The sequence below is a fragment of the Capsicum annuum genome, chromosome 11 (assembly GCF_002878395.1).
Source record: "Capsicum annuum cultivar UCD-10X-F1 chromosome 11, UCD10Xv1.1, whole genome shotgun sequence".
In the NCBI taxonomy this organism is placed as follows: Eukaryota; Viridiplantae; Streptophyta; class Magnoliopsida; order Solanales; family Solanaceae; genus Capsicum; species Capsicum annuum.
This window is the reverse complement of record NC_061121.1, coordinates 114769-137913: the sequence shown is the minus strand read 5'-3', so window position 1 is coordinate 137913 and position 23145 is coordinate 114769.

The window sequence follows — 23145 nt, the reverse complement described above, 5'->3', positions numbered from 1 at the left end:
GCCAGTTCGCACCGTTTTGCCCGTTTGAACCCCATATTGGCCTCATCCACACAAACCATCCACACTAGGTTGCTCCCAAGCTTCCCGATAGCACCTCAGTTGATTATGGGCCCAAAAAATGACTAATCCATGGGCCCACTCCCGGGCTAGTAGGCGGTGGTACACGAGCCCATCCTAAAAATGGCCAGTTCACCCCGTTTTGCCTGTTTAAACCCCAAATTGGCCTCACCCATACAAAAGGCATACATTGGGCCGCTCTCAAGCCTTCCTAGAATGCCACGGTCGATTTTGGGCACAAAAGATGCCCGAGCCACTGGCCAACCCCTGGGCTCGTAGGCAGCGATACACGACCCCAGCCTGAAACAGCCAGTTTACCCCATTTCACCCGTTTGAATCCTATATTATCCTCATCCATACAAACGCACCATACTAGGACACTCCCAATCCTCCATGGCATGCCTCGGTCGCCTTTGGCTCCAAAAATCTCCTGATCCACTGGCCCACCCCTAGGATCGTAGGCGGCGGTACACGACCCTAGCCTAAAAATGGCATATTCATCCCGTTTCGCCCGTTTGAACCCCAAATTGGCCTAATCCACATAAACGACCTATACTAGGCCTCTCCCAAGCCTCCCTGACTAGCGTCGATAGATTTTAGGCTAAAAAGATGCCCCAGCCATTGGCCTACCCTCAAGTTCATAGGCGGCGGTACACGACCCCTGCCTGAAAATGGCCAGTTCACCCACATAAGGCCGCTCCCAAGCCTCCCTAGTATACCTCGGTCGATTTTGGACCTAAAAGACGCACGAGCCATGGGCCCACCCCCTGGGTCGTAAGCGACGGTACATGACCCCTTCCTAAAAATGTTTAGTTCGCCTTGTTTTACCCGTTTGAAACCCTAAATTAGCCTCATCCACACAAACGGCCCATACGTGGCCGCTCCCAAACCTTCTTGGCACACCTCGGTTAATTTTGGGACCAAAATATACCAAGCCACAGTCCCACACCCAGGCTCAAAGGAGGCGATACACGACCCCATCCTGAAAATAGCAAATTAGCCCCATTTCTCCCGTTTGAACCCTAAATTAGCCTCATCCACCCAAATGGCCAACAATAAGCCGCTCTCAACCTCCTTAACATGCATCGATCAATATGGGGCCCAAAATACACCCGAGCCGTGGGCCTACCCACAGGCTTATAGGCAACGGTACACGAACCCGGCCTGAAAATGGCCACTTCACCCTGTTTTACCCGTTTGAACCCCAAATTGGCCTTATCCAAAATAACGGCTGACACTACGCCACTTCCAAACCTCCCTGTCATGCCTCGATCAATTTTGGTCCCAAAAGATATTCGAGCCATGGGCCCACCCAAGGGCTCGTAGGCGGCTATACACGAGCCCAACCTAAAAACGGCCAGTTTACCCCATTTCGCTTGTTTTAACCCTAAACTGGCCTCATCCAGACATACGGCCCACACCAGGCTGCTCCCAAGCCTCCCTAGCATGCCTCGGTCGATTTTAGGTCCAAAATATGCTCGATCCACAGGCCCAAATCCAGGATCATAGACGATAAATGACCCCGGCTTGAAAATGGCTAGTTCGCCCTCTTTCACCCGTTTGAACCCCAAATTGGCCTCATCCTCACAAACGGCCCACACTAGGAATTTCCCAAGCCTCCTTTGCATGTCTTGGTCAATTTTAGGGCCCAAAAACCGCCCAATCCACAGGCCCACACCCGAGCTCGTAGGCGGCGTTATATGGTCCCAGCCTAAAAATGGCCAGTTCGCACCGGTTTGCCCGCTTGAACCCCAATACCCAAGCTCGTAGGCGGCGTTATATGGTCCCAGCCTAAAAATGGACAGTTCTCACCGTTTTGCCCGTTTGAACCCCAAATTGGCCTCATCCATACAAACTATCCACACTAGGCCACTCCCAAGCTTCCCTAGCACACCTCGGTTGATTATGAGCCCAAAAAATGCCTGATCCATGGGCCCACGCCTAGGCTCGTAGGCGGTGATACATGAGCCCGACCTGAAAATGGCCAGTTCGCTCCATTTCGCCCGTTTGAACCCCAAATTGGCCTCATCCATGCAAACAGCCCACACTAAGCCGCTCCCAAGACTCCATGGCAAGAATCGGTTAATTTTGGGCCAAAATATTCCTAAGCCTTGAGCCAACCCCTGAGCTCATAGGCGGCGGTATACGAACTCGGCTTAAAATGGACAGTTCACCTAGTTTCGCCTGTTTGAACCCAAAATTATCCTGATCTCCACAAACAGCCCACTCTAGGCTGCTCCGAAGTAGCCATGGCATACCTCGGTAGATTTTTGGCCTAAAAGATACCCGAGCCACAGGCCCACCCCCAGGCTCGTATGCGGCGGTACACTAGCCTGGCTTGAAAATGGTCAGTTCCCGCCGTTTTGCCTGTTTGAACCCCAAATATAACTCATCCACATAAACGGCCAATACATGGATGATCCCAAGCCTCCCTGGCATACCTCGGTTGATTTTGGGCCCAAAAGATGCTCGATACACGGGCCCACCCCGGGCTCGTAGGCAGTGGTACACGAGTTCGGCCTGAAAATGGCCAGTTCACCCCGTTTTGCCTGTTCGAACCCCAAATTAGCTTCATCCACACAAATGGCCTACAGTAGGCCGCTTCTAATCCTTCCTAGAATGCCTCCGTCAACTTTGGGCCCAAAATACACTTGAGCTATGGGTCCACTCCCGTGCTCGTAGGTAGCGGTACACAACCCCAATCTAAAAATGGCCAGTTTGGGCCGTTTTGACCGTTTGTACCCCAAATTGGCCTCATCCAGACTAACGGCCCATACTAGGCCACTCCCAAGCCTCCCTGGCATGCCTCAGTCAATTTTAGGCCTAAAAATTCCCGAGCCAATGGCCCTCCCCTGAGCTTGAAGGCAGCGGTACATGAGCTCGGCCTAAAAATGACCAGTTCACCCCGTTTCGCCCGTTTGAACCCTAAATTGGCCTCATCCACACAAACGGCCTAGAATAGGCTACTCCCAAGCCTCGCAGGCATGCCTCCATTGATTTTAGTCCTAGAACACTCCCGAGCCATTGTCCCACCCCCGGGCTCGTAGGCACCGTACACGACCCCGGCCAAAAAATGGCCAATTTACCCTATTTTGCCCGTTTGAACTATAAATTGGCCTCATCCATACAAATGGCCCATACTTGTCCACTCCCAAGCGTCCCTGGCTCACCTAGATTAATTTTCAGCCCAAAAGATACCAGAGCCATAAGCCCACCTTTGGGCTTATAGGCGGCAATACACGACCTCGCTTGAAAATGGACAGTTCCCCCGTTTTTACCCCAAATTGTCCTTATCCATACAAACGGCCCACACAAGGATTCATCCAAGCCTCCCAGGCATGCCTCGGTCGATTTTGGACCCAAAAGATGACCAAGCCACAGGTCCACCCCTAGACTCATAGGCGGCGGTATACGACCCCGGCCTAAAAATGGACAGTTCATCCCGTTTCTCCCGTTTGAACCCCAAATTGGGATAATCCACATAAATGGCCCACACTAGGCCACTCCTAAGCCTCCCTGCATGCATCGGTCTATTTTAGGCCAAAAAAATACCTGAGCCATGGGTCCACCCTCGGGCTCATAGGCAGCGGTACATGACCCCGGCCTGAAAATGGCCAGTTCGCCCTGTTTCTCCCGTTTGAACCCCAAATTAGACTCATCCATACAAAAAGCCCACACTAGGTCACTCCCAAGCCTTTATGGGATGCCTCGATTAATTTTGGGCCCAAAAGAGGCTCGAGACATAGGTCCACCCCTGGACTCATAGGCGGTGGTACACGACCCCAGCCTAAAAATTGCCAGTTTACCCCGTTTTACCCATTTGAACCCCAAATTGGCCTCATCCATACAAACGATTATATACTAGGTCTTTCCTAACCTTCCTAGCATGCCTCGATCAATTTTAGGCCCAAAATATGCCCGAGCCATGGGCCCACCCCTAGGATCGTTGGCGGCGGTACATGACCCCAGCTTAAAACTGGCCAATTCACCCCGTTTTGCTTGTTTGAACCCCAAATTAGCCTCATCCACACAAACGACCCACACTAGGTAGCTCCTAAACCTCCCTGGCACACGTCGATCAATTTTAGGGCTAAAAGATGGTCGAACCATGGGCCCACCCCAGGGCTCGTAAGTAGGGGTACACGACCCTAGCTTGAAAATAGCCAGTTCGCCCTGTTATGCACATCTGAACCCTAAATTGTCCTCATCCATACAAATGGCCCACAATAGGCCGCTTCCAAGCATCCCTGTCATACCTCAGTTGATTTTGGGATAAAAAGACGCCCGAGCCACGGGCCTACCCTAGGGCCTGTAGGTGGTGGGACACGACCCCAGATTTAAAATGGCCAGTTCACCCCATTTCGCCCGTTTGAACACCAAATTAGCCTCATCAACACAAAAAACCTACACTAGGCCGCTCCCAAGCCTCCCTGGCACGCCTCGGTGGTTTTTGGGTCTAAAAGATGCCCGAGACGTGAGCCCATGCTCGAGCTCGTTGGCGGCGGTTTAATACCTCGGCCTGAAAATGGGCAGTTTACCCCGTTTCACCCGTTTGAACCCAAAATTGGCCTCATCCGTACAAATGGCCAACACTAGGCCGCTCTCAAGCCTCCCCGGCATGCCTCAATCGATTTTTGGCCCAAAAGATTCCAGAGCCACAGGCCTACCCCCAAGTTCGTATGCAACGGTACACGAGCCATGCCTGAAAATGGCCAGTTCGCCCCGTTTCACCTATTTGAACCCCAAATTAAGCTCACCCACACAAACGGCCCACACTAGGCCTTTCCCAAGCCTCCTTGACATGCCTCGGTAGATTTTAGGACCCAAAGACGCCAGAGCCCCAGCCCACCACCAGCCTCGTAGGCGGCGGTATATGACCCCAGCCTAAAAATAGCCAGTTCGCCCCGTTTCGCCCGTTTGAATCCCAAATTGGCCTCATCCACACAAACGGCCCACACTACACCACTTTAAAGCTATCCTGGCATGCCTCAGTCGATTTTAGCCCCAAAAATGCTCGAGACACGGGCCCACCCCGGGATCTTAGGTGGCGGTACACGACCCCAGCCTGAAAATGTCCAGTTTGCCTCGTTTTGCCCGTTTGAATCCTAAATTGGCCTCATCCATACAAACGGCCCATACTAGGCTGCTCCCAAGCCTCCCTAGCATGCCTCGGTCGATTTTGGGACCAAAAGACGCTCGATTCATGGGCCCACCCTTGGGCTCGTAGGTGGCGGTACATGACACCGGCTTGAAAATGGCCAGTTTGCCCTGTTTCGCCCGTTTGAACACCAAAGTAGCCTCATCCAGATAAACGGCCCACATTAGGCTGCTCTAAAGCCTCCTTGGTATTCCTTGGTTGATTTTGGGCCTAAATGATGCCCGATCCACTGGCCTACCACCGGGCTCGTTGGCGATGGTACATGACCCCAGCCTAAAAATGGCTAGTTCATCCCGTTTTGTACGTTTAAGCCCTAAATTAGCTTTATCGACACAAATGGCCCATAGTAGGCCACTCCAAATCCTCCCTGTAATACCTCAGTCAATTTTGGGCCCAAAATATGCCCGATCCACGAGCCCACCCCTGGGCTTATAGGCGATGGTACACAACCCCACCTTGAAAATGGCTAGTTTGCCCAGTTTCGCCCGTTTGTACCCCAAATTGGCCTCATCCACTCAAACGACCCATACCAGGCCGCTCTCAATCCTTCCTGGCATGCCTCGATCGATTTTAGGCTCCAAACACACCAGAGCCACGGGCCCTCCCCCAGGCTCGTAAGTGGTGATACACGACCCCGGCCTGAAAATGGCCAGTTCGCCCTGTTTTGCCCATTTGAACACAAAATTTTCCTCATCCACACAGACGGCCCACACTAGGCCGCTCCCAAGCGTCCCTATCATGCCTCGATCAATTTTAGGCCAAAATAATGCCCGAGCCACAATCTCACCCGCGGACTTGTAGGCTACGGTACACGACCCTGGCTTTAAAATGGCCAATTTTCCTTATTTTGCCCGTTTGAACCCCAAATTGACCTCATCCACAGGCCGCTCCCAAGCCTCCCTGGCTTGCCTCGGTCAATTTTGGACCCAAAAAATACTCGATCCATGACCCCATCCTCAGGATCGTAGGCCGTGGTACACGAACCCAACCTGATAATGGCTAATTCGCCCCGTTTCTCCCGTTTGATCCCCAAATTGGTTTCATCCACACAAATGGCCCACACTAGGCCACTCCTATATCTCCCTGGCATACCTCGATCTATTTTGGGCCCAAAATATGCCCGAGCCATGGGCCCACTCCCAAGTTCCTAGGTGGCTGTACACGACCCCAGACTGAAAATGGCTAGTTCACCCCATTTTGCTCGTTTGAACCCCAAATTGGCCTCATCCACACAAACGGCCCACACTAGACCACATCTAAGCCTCCCTGTCAAGCCTCGGTCGATTTTAAACCCAAAATACGCCTGAGCCACGGGCCTACCCCGGGCTCATAGGCAGCGGTACATGACCTAGCCTTAAAATGGCCAGTTCACCCTGTTTTGCCCGTTTGAACCCCAAATTAGCCTTATCCACACAAATGTCCCACACTTGACCACTCCCAAGCCTCCCTGGCATGCCTCGGTCGATTTATGGTGCAAAAGGCACCCGAACCACGGGCCCACCCCTGATCTCGTAAGCGGCAGTTCACGACCTCGACCTGAAAATGGACAGTTCACCCTGTTTCGCCCATTTGAACCCCAAATTGGCGTCATCCACACAAACGACCGACACTAGGCAGCTCCCAAGCCTTACTGTCATACCTCGGTCAATTTTGTGCCCAAGAGACGTCCGATCCATGGGCCCACCCTCTAGCTCATAGGCGGCGGGCGGTACATGAGCTCGACCTAAAAATAGCCTGTTGGCCCCGTTTGGCCTGTTTGAACCCCAAATTCGCCTCATCCACACAAACGGCCCACACTAGGCCGCTCCCAACCTTTCCTGGCATGCCTCGGTCAATTTTAGGCCCAAAGACACCCGATCCATGGGCTCGCCCCTAGGCTCGTAGGCGGCGGTACACGAACCCGACCTAAAAATGTCAAGTTCACCCCATTTTGCATGTTTGCAACCTAAATTGTCCTCATCCACAAAAATGGCCCATACTAGGCCGCTCTCAAGCCTCCCTGGCATACCTCGATTGATTTTGGGTGCAAAAGACACCGAGCCACGGGCCCACCCCAGGGCTCGTAGGCGGCGATACACGACCCCGGCTTGAAAGAGGCCAGTTCACCTCGTTTTACCCGTTTGAACACCAAATTGGCCTCATTCATTCAAACGGCCCACACTAGGCAGCTTCCAAGCTTCCATGGCAAGCCTCAGTAAATTTTGGGCTTGAAAGACACCCGATCCATGGGCCCACCTCAGGGCTTGTAAGCGGCGATACACGACCCCGGCCTAAAAATTGCCAGTTCGCCTCGTATTTCTAGTTTGAACCCCAAATTTTCCTCATCCACACAAACTGCCCACACCAGACCGCCCCTAAGCCTCCCTGGCAAGCCTCAGTTTATTTTTAGCCAAAATGATGAATGAGCCATGGGCCCACCCCCGGACTCATAGGCGACGGTATACGACCCTAGCTTGAAAATGGACAGTTCGCCCCATTTTGCCCGTTTGAACCCCAAATTGACCTTATCCACACAAACAACCCACACTAGGCCGCTCCCAAGCCTCCCTGGCTTGCCTCGGTCAATTTTGGGCCCAAAAGAAGCCCAAGCCATGGGCCTACCCTGGGGCTCATTGGTGGCGGTACATGAGCACGACCTGAAAATGGCCAGTTCTCACTGTTTTGCCCATTTGACACCCAAATTGGCCTCATCCACACAAACAACCCATACTACCTAAGCCTGTCTAATATTCCTCGATCTATTTTAGGGCCAAAAAATGCCCGAGCCATAGGCCCACCCAGGGCTCGTAGGCGGCGGTACACGACCCTAGCCTGAAAATGGCCAGTTTGCCCCATTTAGCTCGTTTGAACCCTAAATTGGCCTCATCTACACAAACGACCCATACTAGGCCGCTCCGAATCCCCCCTGGCATGCCTTGGTCGATTTTGGGCCCAAAAGACGCTCAATCCATGAGCTCGTATGCAGTGGTACACAACCCCGGCCTGAAAATGGCTAGTTTGCCCCGTTTAGCCCGTTTGAACCCGAAATTGGCCTCATCCACACAAACGTCCCACACTAGGCTGCTCCCAAGCCTTCTTAGCATGCCTCGGTTGATTTTGGACCTAAATAATGCCTACGCCATGGGCCCACCCCCAGGCTTTTAGGCAGCAATACATGAGCCCAGCCTGAACATGGCTGGTTTGCCCCGCTTTGCCTGTTTGGACCCCAAATTTGACTCATCAACATAAATGGACTACACTAGGCCACTTCCAAGCCTCCCTGGCATACTTCGGTTGATTTTGGACACAAAAATGCCCAAGCCACGGGCCCACCCCCGGGCTCATAAATTGGCCTCATCCACACAAACAGCCCAACTAGCCCTCTTTTAAGCCTCTCTGGCATGCCTCAGTTTATTTTAGGCCTAAAGGATGCCCGATCCACGGGCCCACCCTCGGGCTCGTAGGTATCGGTACACGACCCTGGCCTGAATATGGCTAGTTCGCCCCGTTTTGCTCGTTTGAACCCCAAATTAGCTTCATCCACACAAATGGCCCACACTAGACCTCTTCCAAGCCTCTCTAGCATGCCTCGATCAATTATAGGCCCAAAATACACCCGAGCCACGGACCTACCCCTGGGCTCGTGGGCGGTGGTACATAACCCCAGCTTGAAAATGGCCAGTTTACCCCATTTCGCCCGTTTGAACCCAAAATTAGACTCATTCACACAAACGACCCATACTAGACCACTCCTAAGCCTCCTTGGCATGCCTTGGTTGATTTTGGGCACAAACGATGCCCGAGCCATAGGCCCGCCCCCGAGCTCGTAGGCGGCGGTACACGGCCTCGACTTCAAAATGGCTAGTTCGACCCGTTTCGCCCATCTGGATCCCAAATTAGCTTTATTAGTCAAACGACCCACACTAGGCCTCTCCCAAGCCTCCCTAGCATGCCTCGATCGATTTTAAGCCCAAAGGTTGCCGGAGCCACAGGTGCACCCCCGGTCTCGTAGGTAGCGGTACACAACCCCAACCTGAAAATGGCTAGTTTGCGCCATTTTACCCATTTGAAACCCAAATTAGCCTCATCTACCTAAATGGCCCACACTAGACTGCTCCCAAGCCTCTCGTGCATGTCTCGATCAATTTTAGGCCCAAAAAATGCTTGAGCCACGGACTCTCCCCCGGGCTCGTAGGCGGCGGTACATGACCCCAGCCTGAAAATGGACAGTTCGACCCATTATGCCCGTTTGAACCCAAAATTGGACTCATCCAGACAAACGGCCCATACTAGGCCGCTCCTAAGCCTCCCTGGCATGCCTCGGTCAATTTTAGGCATAAGAGATGCCGAACCATAGGCCCACACCCGGGCTTATAGGCGGCGGTACACGACCTCGGCCTGAAAATGGCCAGTTCGCCCCGTTTTGCCCATTTAAACCCCAAATTGGCCTCATTACACAAATCGCCCACACTAGTCCCCTCCCAAGCCTCCTTGGCACACCTTAATTAATTTTGGGCACAAAATACGCTCGAGCCCTGGGCCCACCCTGGGCTCGTAGGTAGCGGTACATGACCCCTACCTGAAAATAGCCAGTTCGCCCCGTTTTGCTCGTTTGAACACCAAATTGGCTTTATCCAAACAAACAGCCCACACTAGGCCGCTCCCAAGCCTCCCTGGAACGCCTAGGTCGATTTTTGGCCCAAAAAATGCATGATCCATGGGCCCATCCCCGTGCTCGTAGGCGCGGTACACGACCCAACCTGAAAATGGCCAGTTTGCCCCGTTTCGCATGTTTGAACCCTAAATTGGCCTAATCCACATAAACAGCCCATACTAGGCCTCTCCCAAGACTCCTTGCAACACCTAGAACAATTTTTGGCCAAAAAAACCTCATAGCCAAAAGCCCACCCCCCGACTCTTAGGCGGCAGTATACGACCTCAGCCTGAAAAGTGTTAGTTCGCCCCATTTTGCCCGTTTGAACCCCAAATTGTCCTTATCCATACAAACAACCCATACAAGGACGTATCCAAGCCTCCCAGGCATGCCTCGATCGCTTTTGGACTCAAAATATGCCCAAGACATGGGTCCACCCCCAGACTAATAGGCGGCGGTATACAACCTCGGCCTAAAAATGGCCAGTTCACCTCGTTTTTCTCATTTGAACCCAAAATTGGGATGATCTACCCAAGTGGCCCAAACTAGGTCGATACCATGCCTCCTTAGCATGCCTCGATCGATTTTAGGTCCAAAAGATGCTCGTGTCATGGGCCCACACTCTGGCTCATAGGCGGTTGTAAACGAGCCCGGCCTGAAAATGGCCTTTTCACCTTGTTTTACCCGTTTGAACCCAAAATTGGCCTTATCCATATAAACGGCCCATACTAGGTTTCTCCCAAGCCTCTCTGGCATGCCTCGGTCGATTTTAGGCCCAAAATAGGCCCGAGCCATAGGTCCACCCCCAGACTCATAGGCGGCGGTACACGATACCAGCCTTAAAATGGCCAGTTTGCCCTGTTTCACCCATTTGAACCCCAAATTGGCCTCATCCATACAAACGTCTTCTACTAGGTTGCTCCCAAGCCTTTCTATCACGCCTCGATCGATTTTAGGCCCATAATACACTCGAGCCATGGGCCCAACCCAAGGCTCGTAGTTGACGGTACACGACCCCAGCCTGAAACTGGCCAGTTCGCCCCGTTTTGCCCATTTGAACCCCAAATTGGCCTTATCCACACAAACATCCCACACTAGGCCACCCCCAAGCCTCCTTAACATGCCTCGATCAATTTTAGGCCCAAAAAATATTCGCGCCATGGGCCCACCAATGAGCTCATAAGCGGCGGTGCACAACCTTGGCCTGAAAATGGCCAGTTCGTCCCGTTTAGTGTGTTTGAACCCTAAATTGGCCTCATCCACACAAACAACCAACACAAGGCTACTTCTAAGCCTCCCTGGCATGCCTTGATCAATTTTGAGCCCAAAATATGCCCTAGCCACGGGTCCACCCTGAGCTCTTAGGCGGTGGTACATGAGCCCTGCCTGAAAATGGCCAGTTCATCCGGTTTCGCCTGTTTGAACCCCAAATTGGCCTTATCAATACAAACGGCCCACACTGGGCTGCTCCCAAGACTCTCTGTCATACCTTAATAGATATTAGGCCCAAACGATTCCTGAGCCACGGGCCCACCCCGGGCTCGTAGGCGGCGGTACACGAACCCGACCTAAAAATGGACAGTTCACCTCGTTTTGCCCGTTTGAACCCTAAATTGGCCATATCCACAAAAACGACCCACACTAGGCCCTCCCAAGCCTCCCTGGCATGCCTGAGTCGATTTTGCGCCCAAACGACGCTCGATACACTGGCCCTCCCCTGGGCACGTAGGCGATGGTACATGTGCCCTACATAAAAATATTTGTTTCGCCCGTTTGAACCCCAAATTGGCCTCATCCATACAAACGGCCAACACTAACCCAATCCCAAGCCTCCCTGTCATACCTCGATCGAGTTTGGGCCCAAAAGACACCCGAGCCATGGGACCACCCCGGGCTCGTAGGCCTGAAAATGGCCAGTTCTCCCTGTTTTGCCTGTTTGAACCCCAAATTGGCCTCATCCACACAAAAGGCCCACACTAGGCTGCTGTCATGCCTTCCTAGCATGCCTCGATCGATTTTGGGACTAAAAAATGCTACAGCCATAGGCCCACCCCGGGCTCGTAGGAGTCTGAAAATGGCTAGTTTCCCCCGTTTCGCCAGTTTGAACCCCAAATTGGCCTCATACACACAAAAGACCTACACTAGGCCACTCCCAAGCCTTTATGGCATGCCTCAATCAATTTTAGGCCCAAAATATGCCCAATTCACGAGCCCACCCCCGGCCTCATGGGCGGCGATATACGAGCCCAGCCTGAAAATGGCCAATTTGCCCCGCTTTACCCGTTTGAACCCCAAATTGGCCTCATCCACACAAACGGACCACACTATACCGCTCCCAAGCCTCCTTGGCATGCCTCAATCGATGTTGGGCCCAAAATACACTCGACCCACGGGCCCACCCTCAAACTCATAGGCGGCGGTATGCGAGCCCGGTCTGAAAATTGCCAGTTCACCCTGTTTCGCCCATTTGAACCACAAATTGGCCTCATCCATACAAGCGACCCATACTAGGCAGTTTTTAAGCCTCCCTAGCATTCCTCGGTGGATTTCGGGAACCTAAAGATGTTCGATCAATGGGCCCACCCCCAAGCTCGTAGGCGGCAGTACACAAGCCCGCCCTGAAAAAGGCCAGTTTGCCCTTCTCCCTTTTGAACCCCAAATTGGCCTCATCCATACAAATGGCCCACACTAGGATGCTTCCGAGCCTCCCCGGTATGCCTCGGTCAATTTTGGACCTAAAAAAAGCCCGACCCAAGGGTCCACCCTCGATCTCGTAGGCGGTATACGACCCTGGCTTGAAAATGGCTAATTCTCCCCGTTTCACCCGTTTGAACCCCAAATTGTCCTGATCCACACAAACGGCCCATACTAGGCCACTCCCATGCCTCCCTGGCACGCCTCAGTCAATTTTGGGCCATAAAGACGCCCGAGCCATGGGCCCAACCTCAGGCTAGTAAGCGACGGCACAGGACCCCTGCCTGAAACTGGCCATTTCACCCTGTTTCACCGGTTTGAACCCCAAATTGTCCTCATCCACACAAACGGCCTATACTAGGCTGCTCCTAAGCCTCCCTGGCATGCCTTGGTCGATTTTGGGCCCAGAAGCTACCCTAGCCACAGGCCCACCCCTGAGGTCGTACACGACGGTACACGACTCCAGCCTAAAGATGGCCAGTTTTCCCCATTTCGCCCGTTATCTACACAAACGGCTCATACTAGGCCATTCCTGAGCCTTGCTGGCATGCCTCAGTCGATGTTGGGCCTAAAAGATGCCTGATCCATAGGCCCACCCTCGGGATCATAGGAGGCGGTACACGAGCCCAACCTGAAAATGGATTGTTCACCCTGTTTCGCCTATTTGAACACCAAATTGGCATCATCCAAAAAAACAGCCCATACTAGGCCGCTCCCAAGCCCCCTGACTCACCTCGGTTGATTTTGGGAATAAAAATATGCCCGAGCCATTGTCCAACCCTGGGCTCATAGTCGGCGGTATACAAGCCCAGCCTAAAAATGGCAAGTTAGCCCCGTTTTGCCCGTTTGAACCCCAAATAGGGCTCAGTTACACAAACGGCCCAAACTAGGCCGCTCCCAAGCCTCTCTGGCATGCCTCAATCGATTTTGCACCCAAAAGACATCTAAGCCATGGGCCCACCCCTAGGCTCATAGGTGGCGGTACACGAGCCCGGCCTAAAAATGATCATTTTGCCCCGTTTCACCCATTTGTACCCCAAATTAGCCATATCCACGCAAACAGGCCACACTAGGCTACTCTTAAGTGTATCTGGCATGCCTTGGTCCATTTTGGGCCACAAAGATGCCCGACCCATAAGCCCACAGGGCTCATAGACGGAGGTACATGAGCCTAGCCTGAAAATGGCCAGTTCACCCCGTTTTGCCCGATTGAATCCTAAATTGGCCTCATCCACACAAACGGACTACACTAGGCCGCTCCCAAGCCTTCCTGGCAAGCCTCGGTTGATTTTGGGCCCAAAAAACACTCGATCCATGGGCCCACCCCTGAGCTATAGGCGGGCGGTACACGAGCCCGGCCTGAAAATGGGCAGTTCACCCCATTTCGCCTATTTGAACCCCAAATTGGTCTCATCCACACAACGGCCCATACTAGGCCGCCTCCAAACCCCCTGGTTTGCCTCGATCAATTTTGGGAATATAAAAATGCCTGAGCCATGGGATAACCCCTGGGCTCGTAGTCGGCGGTACACAAGCCTGGCCTGAAAATGGCCAGTATTCCCCGTTTCGCCCGTTTGTACCCAAAATTGGCCTCATCCACACAAATATCCCACACTAGGCCACTCTTATGCCTCCCAGGCATACCTCGGTCAATTTTGGGCCTAAAAGATGCCCAAGCCATAGGCCCACACCGTGCTCGTAGGCAGCGGTACACCAGCCCAGCCTGAAAATGGCCAGTTTGCCCCGTTTCACCCATTTGAACCCCAAATTGGCCTCATCCATGCAAACGTCCCACACTAGACCGTTACCAAGCCATCTCGGCTTGCCTTTTTTAATTTTAGGCCTAAAAGATGCTCGAACCATGAGCCCACCCCCGGGCTCTTAGCTGTCGATACACGACCCTGACCTGAAAATGGCCAGTTCGCCCTATTTTGCTTGTTTGAACCCCAAATTGGCCTCATCCATAAAAACGGACCACACTAGGCTGCTACCAAGCCTCCCTGGTTTGCCTCGGCTGATTTTGGGCCCAAAAAATGCCCAATCCATGGGCCCACCCCCAGCCTCATAGGTGGCGGTACATAAGCCCAACCTGAAAATGGCCAGTTCGCCCTGTTTCGCCTATTTGACCCTAAATTGGCATCATCCACACAAACGGCCCACACCAGGCTGCTTCTAAGCCTTTTTGGCATGCCTTGATCGATTTTGGGCCCCAAAGACGCTCGAGCCACAGGCCTACCCCTGGGCTCGTAGGCGACGGTACACGACCCCAGCTTGAAAATGTCTAGTTCGCCCCGTTTAACATATTTGAACCCCAAATTGGCCTCATCCATACCAACGGACCACACTATCCCACTCCCAAGCCTCCCTGGCATGCCTCCGTCAATTTTGGGCCCAAAAGATGCCCGAGCCATAGCCCACCCTTGGGCTCGTAGGCAATGGTACAAGAGCCCATCCTGAAAATGGCCAGTTCACCTCGTTTTACTCGTGTGAACCCCAAATTGGCCTCATCCACACAAATGGATCATACTAGACCGCTCCCAAGCCTCCCTGGCACGCCTCAGCCAATTTTGGGCCCAAAAGACGCTCGATTCACTGGCTCACCCCTGGGCTCATAGGCGGCGGTACACAACCCCTGCCTTAAAATGGCAAGTTCGCCCCGTTTCGCCCGTTGGAACCCCAAATTGGCCTCATCCACACAAACGGCCCATACTAGACCACTCCCAAGCCTCCCTGGCATGCCTCGGTAGATTTTAGGCCCAAAAAATGCTCGAGCCACGAGCCCATCTCTAGGCTCATAGGCGGGGGTACATAAGCCTGGCCTAAAAATGGCCAGTTCCCCCTATTTTGCCCGTTTGAACCCTAAATTGGCCTAATCCACACAAACAGCCCATACTAGGCCGCTCCCAAGCCTCCCTGGCATGTCTCGGTCAATTATGGGCCCAAAAGACACCTAATCCATGGGCCCACCCCCGGGGTCGTAGGCGGCGGTACACGAGCCCGGCCTAAAAATGGCCAGTTCGCTCCATTTTGCCTGTTTGAACCCCAAATTGGCCTCATCCATACAAGCGGCCCACACTAACCCACTCCCAAGCCTCCCTGGCACACTTCGGTCTATTTTGGGACCAAAACACGCCCTAGCTACGGCCTACCCCCAAGCTCATAGGAGATAGTACACGAGCCTCGCTTGAAAATGGCAAGTTCAACCCGTTTCACCCTTTTAAACCCTAAATTTGCTTCATCCATACAAATGGCCCACACTAGGCCGCTCCTAAGTATCCCTATTATGCCTTGGTCAATTTTAGGCCCAAAAGACGCCAGCATAATGGGCCCACCCCAAGCTTGTAGGTGACGGTACACGAGCCAAGCCTGAAATTAGAAAATTTTCCTTGTTTCACCCATTTGAACCACCGCTCCCAAGCCTTCAGGCATACCTCGGTCTATTTTAGGCCCAAAAGATGCCCGATCAATGGGCCGACCCTTAGGCTAGTAAGAGGTGGTACTCGAGCCCGACCTGAAAATGGCCAGTTCGCCCCATTTCGCCCGTTTGAACCCTAAATTGGCCTCATCCATACAAACGGCCGACACTTGGCTGTACCCAAGCCTCCCTAGCACGCCTCGGTCTATTTAGGGCCTAAAAAGATTCTTGATCCATGGGCCCACCCCTGGGCTTATAGGCGACGGTACACGAGCCCAGCCTAAAAATGGCCAGTTCCCCTTATTTTACCCGTTTGAACCCCAAATTGGGCTCATCCAGATAAACGACCCTCATTACGCAGCTCCTAATCCTTCCTAGCATGCCTAGGTAGATTTTGGCCCCAAAAAATGCTCAATCCATGGGCCCAACCCTTGGCTCGTAAGCGGCGGTACACGAGCCTGGCCTGAGAAATGGTCAGTTTGCCTAGTTTTGCCGGTTTGAACCTGAAATTCGCCTCATCCACTCAAACGGCCTACACTAGGCCGTTCCCAAGCCTCCCTGGCATGCCACGATTGATTTTGGGCCCAAAAAAACCTGAGCCAAGGGCCCACCCCCGGGTTCATTGGCGGCGGTACATGAATCCAGCCTGAAATTGTCCAGTTTACCTCGTTTTGCCTGTTTGAACCCTAAATGGCCTCATCCACACAAATAGCCCATACTAAAATACTCCCAAGCCTTCTTTTCATGCCTCGATTGATTTTAGCTAAAAAAGACTCACGAGTCACGGGCCCACCCCCGGGCAGGTAGGAAGAGGAACATAAGCCCAGCTTGAAAATGGCTAGTTTGCACTATTTTGCTCGTTTGACCCCCAAATTGGCCTCATCCATAAATACGACCCATTCTAGGTCGCTTCTAAGCCTACCTGGTATGCCTTGGTTGATTTTAGGCCCAAAAGACACCCGTGCCACAAGCCCACCCCCAAACTCGTAGGCAGCGGTACACGAGCCTAACCTAAAAATAGCTAGTTCGCACCGTTTTGCCCGTTTGAACCCCAAATTGGCCTCATCCACACAAACCGCCTACACTAGACCGCTCCCAAGGCTTCCTGGCATGCCATGGTCGATTTTGGGACCATAATATGCCCGAGCCACTGGCCCAGCCCTAGGCTCATAGATGGGGGTACACGAGCCCGGCCTGAATGGCCAGTTCACCCCATTTTGCCTGTTTGAACCCCAAATTGGCCTTACCACACAAATGGACCACACTAGGCCACTCCCAAGCCTCCCTAGCATGCTTCATTCGATTTTGGGCCCAAAATATGCCCGATCCATGGGCCCACCCTCGAGCTCGTAGGTGGCGGTACATGAGCCCTACCTATAAATGGCCAATTTGCCTTTTTTGCCCGTTTGAACTGTAAATTTGCCTCATCCACACAAACGGCCCACACTTGGCATGCCTCAATCAATTTTGGGCTCAAAATATACCAAAGACACTGGCCCATCCTTGGCCTCATAGGCAGCGGTACATGAGCCCGGCATGAAAATGGCCAATTTGCCCCGTTTCGCCCGTTTGAACCCCAAATTGGCCTCATCCATACAAACGGCCCACACTAGGCTGCTCCCAAGGCTTCCTGGCAATCCTATATCAATTTTGGACCCAAAAGACGCCCGATCCATAGGCCCACCCCCAGGCTTGTAGGAGGCGATACATAAGCCCAGCCTTAAATGGCCAGTTCACCTCGTTTCACCAGTTTGAACCCCAAATTGGCCTCATCCACACAAATGGCCCATACTAGGCTGCTCCCAAGCCTCCCTGACACACCTCGATCTATTTTGGTCCCAAAGAATGCCCGATCCAAGGGCCTACCCCCGGGCTCATAGGTGGCGGTACATGAACCTGGCCTGAAAATGGCCAGTTTGCCCCATTTCGCCCGTTTGAACTCCAAATTTGCCTCATCCATACAAATAGCCCACACTAGGCCACTGTCAAGCCTATTTTTCATGCCTCGATCAATTTTAGGCCTAAAAATTGCTCGAGCCACGGGCCCATCCCTGGGCTCGTAGGCGGCGGTACACGAGCCCGACCTAAAAATGGCCAGTTTGCCCCATTTAGCCCGTTTAAACCGTAAATTCGCCTAATCCATACAAACATCCAACACTAGGCAGTTCCTAAGCTTCTCTGGCATGTCTCGAGCGATTTTAGGCCCAAAAGATGGCCAAGACATGGGCCCACCCCGGGGTCGTAGGCGGCGGTACACGAGCCTGGCCTAAAAATGGCTAGTTCACCCTGTTTTGCCCGTTTAAACCCCAAATTGGCCTCATCCACACAAACGGACCATACTAGGCCACTCCCAAGCCTTCCTAGCACGCCTCGGTCGATTTTGAGCTTAAAACCCGCTCGATCCATGGGCCCACCCTCAGGATCGTAGGCAGCGTACATAAGCCTAGCCTGAAAATGGCCTGTTCACCCCATTTCACTCGTTTGAACCCTAAATTGGCCTCATCTATACAAACGGTCCACTCTAAGCCTCTCATAAGCCTCCAGGGCATGCCTCAGTTAATTTTGGGCCTAAAAGATGCCCGAGCCATAGGTCCACTGTCACGCCTCAAATCCTATTGGGGCGGACTGGCACCCGTAATCGAGAAGGCCCGGGAGAATCAGCTTGTAACCTTATACTTCCCATGCATACCTCTATGACAACCCAAAATTCAGACAACATCATATCGCATATAAAAGTAAATAATCACCTGTATAAGCTCGAACACACACACACACACATATATATATACAATACTTCGCCATTGGAGCAATCATGTCTATTAATAAAACACCACCTTGACTGTACATTGGGTTTACAAAGCCTCTAGACAATACACAAAGTTTAACTAAGGTCGGGACATACCCCGCCATATAAATAACTTCTATACAATACCAAAAGTGACTAGATATGACACGGAAAGCCCCGAAGCAAACTGGAGCTCACCAAAAGCAGCTGGATATCCTGGCTCCTACTTGTCCGGTGTATGATCTGAGGTACCTGTGCCTGCAGCATGAAATGCAGGTCCCCATGGGGGACGTCAATACGAAACATGTACTGAGTATGTAAAGTTGTAGATAATCACATATGATATAGGAGCTTAATAGAAATCAGAAATAAGTGAATAAATCATAATAGGAGTGGACCACACTTACTAGAACTTGTGACAACCTGTACATTATATTTATTCAATCACTTTACCTTAGTTCTTATCATCTTTGTAATTATTACTGTACTGTACTATGACCATTAGGCTACCTCCAGTACATATCAACTGGGATCGACCCATGATAGGCTTATGCCCCTGGGATACCACCCATAAACATATAAATAGGGATCGACCCATGATAGGCTTATGCCCCTGGGACACCACCCGATAAGAGAGAACTTCCATCACTTAGTTCAATTAATCTTTGAGATTGTTATTTCGGTCACCACCACATTTTTGATACTTTAAAACAATGATACATCAATAAGAGACATATAAATAGACCATCAATGCAAAAAAGATGAATTAAGAACTCATTGGCACATCAATGAAGTGTTTTGGAGTCATCAATGCCATAAAAATGAAGTAGGAACTTATTGGTATATCAATGAAATATTTTGGAGTCATTAATAGCACATGGATCTTGTTTGATTAACCGGATACCTTCTGGCATTCATTAGTGCAATAAACATGTAAGATTTGGAAGACAAGTAAGTATTGGAATGTCTTGATATCTTGTAGGGTGGAAACAAGTTCATTGGTAACGTAGGACATCATACAAAACCATTATGGATCACATGTTATTGAATAACTTTGGAAACTTTCTTAATAGAACAATTGTTCACTTTCATGCCAAAGATATGGTATAGAGTACGCTTTACATACCTGACTGTCAACCTTCAATACTAGTCCCAAATGGACTTCCCATCTTTTCGGATTACTTATCTACAATGAACATATATAGCAATCTAGTATTAGCAACCAAACATCACAATTCAATTATTTGAATTCACCAAACTAGTGGTTAAGTAGTAAGCCATAATAACACCATAAAGGGTGTCACTTTAACCCTCTTATACTCCAATTACATTCACATTCCATGCATATTCATACAAAATCCTCCAATATCAAGTTTAGATTCATTTATCCTTCCAACCAATCCATTAAACCAAATTGAGCCATAGACATAAATAATCATCAATTCAATAGTATATCACCATATACACCTTCCATAACTCAATTACCATATCCACCTTCCACAATTCAATACAACCAAACCATGCAAAATAGTCCATAACCCTGTTTCCATCACCTTTCAATAACAACCAATACATATAATCCTCTATCACACATATACACATGGAAAAGAACAAAGGCAAACAATATTCATACCTTAGAATTCACATCTTGATTATGCAATCCTGTTTGCACAAATAATAGGTGTCGTTCGAAGCTCTCGAGATGACAAACGCAGTTATCAGATTACTTTGGAATTTCTACGGTTGAATCAAAAGTAATTTAAAGGTCAAATTTGGCTAGGGTTTGTTCTTTCTCAATGATTGATGATGAAAATGAGTTTTTCAACTCATATACATGTATATATACACATATTCCCGTCCATAATATAATAGGAAATCACCACAATGCCTTTAAAATTTAAATAATGTCAAATCTGTCCTTTGGTGGACTGTTTTGATAAGCTAAAGTAGATCGACCATAACTCTTTGCTCCGATATCGGATTTGGGTGAAATTGGTATAGTTGGAAGGATAATTCAAAGGTATTTCATTTCATATAAAGTAGGACACCCAGTTCGTCCTGTACAAGGAGTTATGGTCGTTTGAAGTTGACCCTAAAAATCTATTTTGATAGGCTGAAGTAAAACGAGTATAACTCCTTACACAGACGTTGGATTTGGATGAAACCAATTGCATTGGAAAGAACACTCAAAGATATTTCTTTTCATAGGTTGTATATCTCCCAGTTCATTATATTAAGGGAGTTATGATCGTTCGAAGTTGACTCAAAAATTCGGTTGGCCTCAGTAGTTTGTGGGCAGGAAATTTTCCTACATATTTACTATTCCAAAATATCCCGGCCACAGTTTTATAGTTTTGAACGTGCTCGATTATATCCAAAACCTATCTGTATTTAGAAATCTTTATATCATTGGAAAGCTTATTCAATAATCTTCGCATGGAACCATCGATGGGCAAATTCTGAAATAAATAAAATAAAATAAAATAAATTAATTCCATATAAATAAGACCAATACACGTACTTGAATACAGGGTGTTACACCCACCATCGGGCTGGTAAGAGGCGATACACGAGCTCCGCCTAAAAATGGCCAGTTTGCCCCGTTTTGCCTGTTTGAACCCCAAATTGGCCTCATAAACACAAACGGCCCATACTAGGCCGCTCCCAAGCCTCTCTGCAATACCTCAGTTTATTTTGGGCCCAAAAAAAACCCAACCACCGGGACCACCCCCAAGGTTGTAGGCCGGTACACGACTCTAGCCTGAAAATGGCCATCTTACCCCGTTTCGCCCGTTTGAACCCCAAATTTTCGTCATCCACACAAACAACCCACACTAGGCCGTTCCCAAGCTTCCCTAGCATGCCTCGATCGATTTTGGGCCTAAAACACGCCCGAGCCCTAGGCCTACCCCCAGGCACGTAGGTGGTGGTACACCATCCTGGCCTGAAAATGGCCAGTTCGCCTTATTTTGCCTGTTTTAACACCAAATTATCCTCATCCACACAAACGGCCCACACTAGGCCGCTCCCAAGCCTCCTTGGCACGCCTCGATCAATTTTGGGCCTAAAATATGCTGAGGCACGGGCCCATCATCGGGATCGTAGGCGACGATACACGAGCCCAGCCTGAAAATGGCCAGTTCACCCCGTCTCGCCCGTTTGAACCCCAAATTGGCCTTATCCATACAAATGGCCTACACTAGGCTACTTTAAGCCTCCCTGGAATACCTCAGTCGATTTTTGGGCCCAAAAGACGCCCAAGCCATGGGACCACCCCCGGGCTCATAGGTGGCGGTACACGAGCCCACCCTAAAAATGGATAGTTCACCCCATTTTCCCATTTGAACAATAAATTGGCCTCATCCACACAAACGGCCCACACTAGGCTTCTCCCAAGCCACCCAAGAATGCCTCGGTTGATTTTGGGCCCAAAATACGCTCGATCCACAGGCCCACCCCTGGAGCCGTAAGTGGCGGTACATGAGCCCGGCGTGAAAATGGTCAGTTCACCCCATTTTGCTAGTTTTAACCCTAAATTTGCCTCATCCACACAAATGACCTATACTAGGCTACTGCCAAGCCTCCTTGGTACGCCTAGGTCGATTATGGGCTCAAAAGATGCCCAAGCCATGGGCCCATCCATAGGCTCATAGGCAGCGGTACACGTGCCCGGCCTGAAAATGGCTAGTTTGCCCCGTTTTACTTGTTTGAACCCTAAATTAGCCTCATCCATACAAACGGCCTATATTAGGCCTCTCCCAAGCCTCCCTAGGCTCATAGGCGGGGTGGTACATGATCCCGACCTAAAAATGGTCAGTTCACCCCATTTTGCCTATTTGAACCCCAAATTGGCCTCATTTACATAAACGGCCCATACTAGTCTTCTCCCAAGCCTCCCTGGCACACCTCAATCTATTTTGGGCCTAAAAGATGCCCGATCCATGGGGCCACCCTCGGGCTCGTAGGTGGCGGTATATGAGCCCAGCCTAAAAATGGCCAGTCCATTTCGCCTGTGTGAACTCTAAATTTGCCTCATCTACATAAACGACCCATACTAGACCGCTGCCAAGCCTCCTTGGCATGCCTCGGTCAATTTTGGGCCCAAAATATGCTTAAGCCATAGGCCCATACTCGGGTTCATAGCTGGCGGTACACGAGCCCAGCCTGAAAATGGCCAGTTCACCCTGTTTTGCCTGTTTGAACCCTAAATTGGCCTCATCCACACAAACAGCCCATACTAGGCCGCTCCCAATGCTCTCTGGCATACCTCGGTCAATTTTGGGCCTAAAAGATGCCCAAGCCATATGCCCACCCCTGGGCTCATAGGTTGAGGTACACAAGCCCGCCCTGAAAATGGCCAGTTCGCACCGTTTCGCCTGTTTGAACCCCAAATTGGCCTCATC